The sequence below is a fragment of the Varanus komodoensis genome, unplaced genomic scaffold (genome assembly GCF_004798865.1).
Source record: "Varanus komodoensis strain SLA01 unplaced genomic scaffold, ASM479886v1 scaffold225, whole genome shotgun sequence".
In the NCBI taxonomy this organism is placed as follows: domain Eukaryota; kingdom Metazoa; phylum Chordata; class Lepidosauria; order Squamata; family Varanidae; genus Varanus; species Varanus komodoensis.
In genome coordinates this window covers 100056-106055 of record NW_025335619.1, presented here as the reverse complement: position 1 = coordinate 106055, position 6000 = coordinate 100056, and positions in this window count along the sequence as shown.

Here is a 6000-nt window from a genome sequence, read left to right as displayed (position 1 = left end):
AGGGTCCACACGCGGCGGCGGGACGGGTCCCGGTCCGAGGGGCGGCACCGAGACCTGGGGAAAGAATGCAGTCTGAACCCTTGGAGAGCCAGTGTTGGTAGGCACCAGCCTCCCCCAGCCATATGAACAACTTTCAGAAGCGGCCTATTGAAAGTGTCTGTTGTGAATGATGGCTCACTATGTAAAGAACCCACAAGTTCGCAAGCAATAAAACTGAAGTATTTTATTGCTACTTATCTACAAGATTTACAACACTACAGATAAGCTCTACTGTTGAGGTCTTTACAATGCAGATGCTAACTCCTTAGTGAATTCTCTCAGGGAGCCCAGCTATCTGGGACCAGTTGTCTTGGTCCCACCTTTCCCCTCTGAGGCGAACAAAGCTTCCTTTTGCTCCAATCTGAGCAAAGAACCTCGAAGAGTCCTGCGGGAAAGGTCTACTCCGCCTCCTGTGTCTCCTGTGTCATGCTCAGGAGGTTGTGTCAGGAGGAAGGGGGGCAGTCTGCTCAGGCCCTCTATGAGCAGAACTCCCGTAGTGTCTTTTCCCTCGGAGCTCCCTTGGTAGGCTCGGCTGTTTGCTCAATGGGTAAAGGGTCAGGATGAGGTACGGCTATCTGTTCAGCCATTCCCAAGCTAGGTTGTCGGAGGGACATTTGGCTACAGAGTCTCAAGCATAAATCCTTCTCGTGAGGTGCTGCCTCTTTCGGGGCGTCAGGCATGACAGTGTCGGCATCCTCCTCCGGAGATGAACTTCCGCACTTCTGCTGTAGGATCTGCAAGAAGAAGGGATCCCCTCAGGTTTCTCTGTCCCAGCTGCAGTTTGCCCCATGCGGCAGGATCAGATCAGGAATCCCACCTTAAGTTTAACACTTTTCTTACCCTTTTAGGCTTTAGCAGCCGTATTATGGCAGAACTTTTGCTCATTCATTCATTTATTTATTTAGCAGACTTATATGCCGCCCCATTCGCCGAAGCCTCGGGGTGGCTTACAAATAAATAAATATCATTAATACTATAAAATATAGCTGGAGACATCCTGGCCAAGGTTGTTAAAATCAATAAATAAAATCAACAATTAAAATGACGTTTAAATAAAAAGGTCTTGACCTGGCGCCAAAAAGCATTTTTGGCATTTCATTTTTCCCTGGGAGTAACAATACCTCATGTTTGGAGTGAGCCAACCCTCAAAACAGACGGCCCTATTGCCTACGAGTAGAAAAATGCACTTTTTCCAATTAAATTTATTCTTTTCTTTTTGGTGATGTTTATGATTTGCCGAGATTAAAAGGCCTTTCTAAGGGGTCCAGATAAGTTTGGGTCTCTGCTGGATGTGATATTTTAAGCAATAGAAGATCTGTCCTAAATTTTCAGGATTGTCCCAGCAGTGCTAGATGTGGTGGGAAACAGGCATGGTGCCTCCTGTGCCTGCTCTCCAGACCCTGTTCTTGCTCCGTTTTAAGACAATGGCTAAAGGTGGACTGTATGAATTCCACCACAGGGCAGCTTTTCTCTCCATGCCACCTCCTATTCCATCCCAGGGGTGTTGAATCTCTTTCGTTCTGATATCCAGCCAGAATCTGGCATCTTGTTAAGCCCATTATTCCATGTCATGCACTCTGGGATGATCGAGAAGAGATCCTGGCCTTCCTCTTTGTGACAGCCTTTGAGGTACTTGTAGAGTGCTATCACATCTCCCCTCAGTCTTCCTTTCCTGAAGCTGACCATGCCTAGTTCTCTGAATCTTTCCTTACAGAGATTTGTTTCCAGTCTCTGAATTATCCTTGTTGCCCTGCTCTGTATCCTTTCTGGCATTTATTTATTTATTTGGGCTATTTTTAGCCCATCCTATACCAGGATGGCTTACAATGTGGTTTTAACCTGGTGCCGAAAAGCATATAAAGTTGGCACCAGGTGAACCTCTCTGGGGAGTGCATTCCACAGCCGGGGCGCCACCACAGACAAGGCCGTCCTCCAGGTGTTCACTCTCTTAACCTCCTTCAAAGAGGGCTCCCGGAGGGCCTCTGCTGTAGATCTTAGGGGGCAGGAGGGCCTGGAGACCGGTGTAGGGAATAGGGAAAAAGGCATTCCTTCAGGTATCCTGCACCTTTTTAAAGCTGTGGTGCCCTGAACTGGGCACAATACTCCAGATGAGGCCTAACCAGTGCTGAGTAGAGAGGAACTAGTATTTCAAATTATTTAAAGGAGAAATAGTAGCTGGCTCTTGGCCTGAGGAAGTGACAGGTGAATGGGAAGGCATAGCAGCGAAACATGGAGATTAGTTGACTTGAGATTCACTCCACCTGTTGAATTTAGCTGATGCATCGGGTGAGAACTTTGGTTTGGAGAAAAACCAACCCAAATCCATGACATTCTTCTTATTGCTAAGGGTTTTTAAAAAAAAATCAAATTAAACTCAGCAGAAAGCTAACCCCAGCTAATTCTCTCCCACTTCTTTCTTTTCCTTCTTTCGGGGAGGAACGCCTCACACCGGTCTCCAGGCACAAATCTCCGATTCAGCCCCTTATCCTGTTTGAGTACCTTGGATGCTGAGAGGACGGCTGGGGATGGAAATGGAGGAGCAAAAGCCTCATAGGCCCCAAGCTCGTGAAGGGATTGGATGGGACAACGAGTCTCATCCAAAGAGGCTGCGTCCAGGAATTCCTGCAAAAGAAGCTGGTGCAGCCAGTGAAAGAGGAGGTGGGAGAAGGGCTCCTTCAGCGCTGGGAAGTCCAATGGCAGGAATTCCTGAAGGAGGTCGAGTCCCCTCACACTGGCGGCAGGGCGCTTCCATTGACAGAGGAGCCGACCCCATGGGATGACGCACAGGCCTTCCTGGCTGCCTTCGAGCAAGTGGCCCATGCCTGCCGGTGGCCCAAGCAAGGGTGGGTGGCCCAGCTCCGGCCAGCCCACAGGGGAGACGCCAAGGAAGCCTTCAGCAGGCTCAAGAACCCGGACAGAGAGGATTATGGGAAAGTGAAGGCGGCCATTTTGTGAGGGGACTCTTTCAACCGTGAGAAGAGGCGCCAGCAGTTCCGGCACTTCAGCTACCAGCAGGCCAAGGGGCCCAGGGGAGCTTACAGCCGGCTGCAGGAGCTTTGTCACCAGTGGTTGAAGGCCGAGCGACACTCCAAGGAGCGGATCCTGGAAATGCTGATCCTGGAGCAGTTCCTGGCTGTCCTGCCCCCGGAGAGCCAGAGCTGGGTCAGGGAATGAGACCCAGAAACCTGCTCCCTGGCTGTGGCCCTGGCCGAGGATTTCCTACGACTGCAGCGAGAGGCAGAGAAGCAGAAAATGCAGGTGCACAAAACCATCTCATCTGTAAGAACGTTCAACATCATTTTAATTGTTAAAATATATGATCTGGCCAGGGCAACTTCTTCTTCCTTCTCTTTTCTCCTCCTATATTATTTATTTACTTATTTTATACTGATAATTTTAATTTTATATTATTATGTTTGTAACTCAGTGTATTTTTTGTATTTTTGTATTTAATGGTAATTTATTATGTTCTATTGTATTTCAATGTATTTTATTGTGTTGTAAGCCGCCCCGAGGCTTCGGCAAGGGGCGGCATAGAAATGTTATAATAATAATAATAATAATAATAATAATAATAATAGGCTTGTTGTAGCCACCAATAAAAACATACAAAGTGTACAATATCCATTTCTGCACACCACGTATGATTTCTACATGCCTCTATCCTGTCTCGATGGAAATGTCCTCCCAGCTGCTGTGAGGAGGGCAGACTCCATGCTGGGCATAATTTGGAACAAAGCAGAAAACAGAACTGCCAAGATCTTACTTTCCATAAGCAAATCTTTGGTGCGACTGCACATGGAATATCGTTTTCAGTTCTGGTTACCTTACAGAACAGTAGGGCATTATTCATTTGGAAAATGTGCATAGATCAGGGGCTGGAACAGCTCCACTTGAGGAACAACTGCAAAAACTAGGACTGTTTAGCTTAGAAGAAGGGAAGGAAAGGGAGACAGGATAGAGGCGCTTAAAATAATGCCTGGTGTGGCATTATTTTCTCCCCCTGCCATAACACTCTAATCGGGGCTCATCTCAGAAAGCTGATGGGTGGGAGGGCAGATAAAAGGAAGGACCTCTTCACACATCATATAGAATTTGGAATTTGTTGCCGCAGGAAGTGCTGATGGCCGCCAGTCTGGGTGGCTTTGAAAAGGGACTGGAGAGATTCCTGAGGGAGGAAGTTGCCAGTGGCTACCAGCCTTGCTGGCCATGTGCTCCCTCATTCAGCAGAGGTGGCCTGTGGGCACAGGCCCATTGCTGAGGAGCTGGGCAGGAGGGGGTCTTGCACCCCTTCTGCTGGAGGGCTCCTGGGGGCAGCTGGTTTGCCACCAAGTGGACGGAGTCAGTGCTGGGCTGGATGGGCCAGCGGTCTGAGCCAGCAAGGCTTTTCTTCTCTTTTTATTTCTCCCATTCTCACCATTTCTCTAAGCTGAAGGCATCCTCACCTGTCTTGGGGTTGACTCAGCTCCCTGCCTCTCCTGATTTATGTTTTACTTATGTAACACAGAAACAGAGTGAGTCAGAAGGGTCCTCCTGGGCCATCTAGTCTGACCCCTGGCACCAGCCAGCTCCACTCACGACATGCCCACCGTGTGCATGTCCAGCCTGTCCTTGAACACCCTCACGGATGGGGCCTCAACCACCTCCCAGGGAAGCCCGTTCCACACCCTGGGGGTCCTGACTGTACATATTTATTTCATTGAGAAGTGGGCATGCTGCCATGGAAAGTGCTGTCCTCAGCATCATCTTTATTGGAATTCAAAAGAATAAGTTTGGAGTGCAGAACCCATCTTGGAGCTCAATTCTTAAGCAAGTAGCCTCTGGTTTTAGCATGGCCGTTCCCACCCTGGCCACCCCTGTGACCTGGAGAAGGCTTGTGTTAGTAAGCCCCGAGCTTTCTGCTGCAGCTCTGGATAAACCTTTTCCTGCTCTCTCAGGTAAAAGTGCCCTTTGAGGAGGTGGTTTTGAGCTTCGGCCAGCCAGAAAGAGTCCCACCTGAGCCTGGCCTCCAGCAGCTGCGGAAGGAAGCCAAGGAGGAAGGAGCAACGGGGACACCGTCTTGATGGGTAACCCTCTTATGGAGCTCAAATCCACCTGGGGAGATGCTTGTCTGAAAAGTAGGATAAAAATACAGAAAATCAGTCAGTCCCCCTTTCCCAGTCTGGGGCTCTCCAGATGTACTGGATGATGACGATGATGAAAGCCAGTGTGGTGTGGTGGTTAAGACTGTGGGACTGGGATTCAGATGATCTGGATTCTAGTCCTCACTCAGCCATGGAGCCAAATGGGTGACTTTGGGCCAGTCACAGACTCTCAGCCCAACCTACCTCACAGGGTTGTTGTTGTGGGGATAAAATTGCAAGCAGGAAGAGAATGCTGTAAGCCACTTTGTGTTCATTAGAAAAAAGTGGGATAAAAATCTAATAATAAACAAATAAAAGCTCCTTCATTCCTGGACAGCACTCTACTGGCTGGACTGGGGAAGGGTGAAATAAATAATGCCCAACATTGTCATCTTTTCAGTGTCAGGTTAAATATGCCCTCTATTCCAAGGGTTTCAATGGCATATGATGTGTTATGTCTGCTTTTAGATCTGGTTTTTAATGGAAACATTTTAGATGCTTCACTGTTCTATATTTTTGTATACTGGGGTTTAGAGCTGTTTAAATGGGCTCACGGGGATTTTATACTGTGCTTTATTATATTTGCATTTCTGTTGTATCTTTGGCATTTGATTAATGGTTGTGAACCTCCCAGAGAGCTTCAGCTATTGGGCAGCATGGAAATGAAATGAATGAATACTTAAGAGAAATGTAGAGTTAGGCGGAATCTTGGAGGTCATCTAGTCTGTCCTTGTGTCAGGTGGATGAAGAGAAAGCATTCCAAACAATCATAGCCACAGCAATTGCAAATCACCATTCCTATAGGATGTTGCATACACAGCAGTTCACAAACAAACAA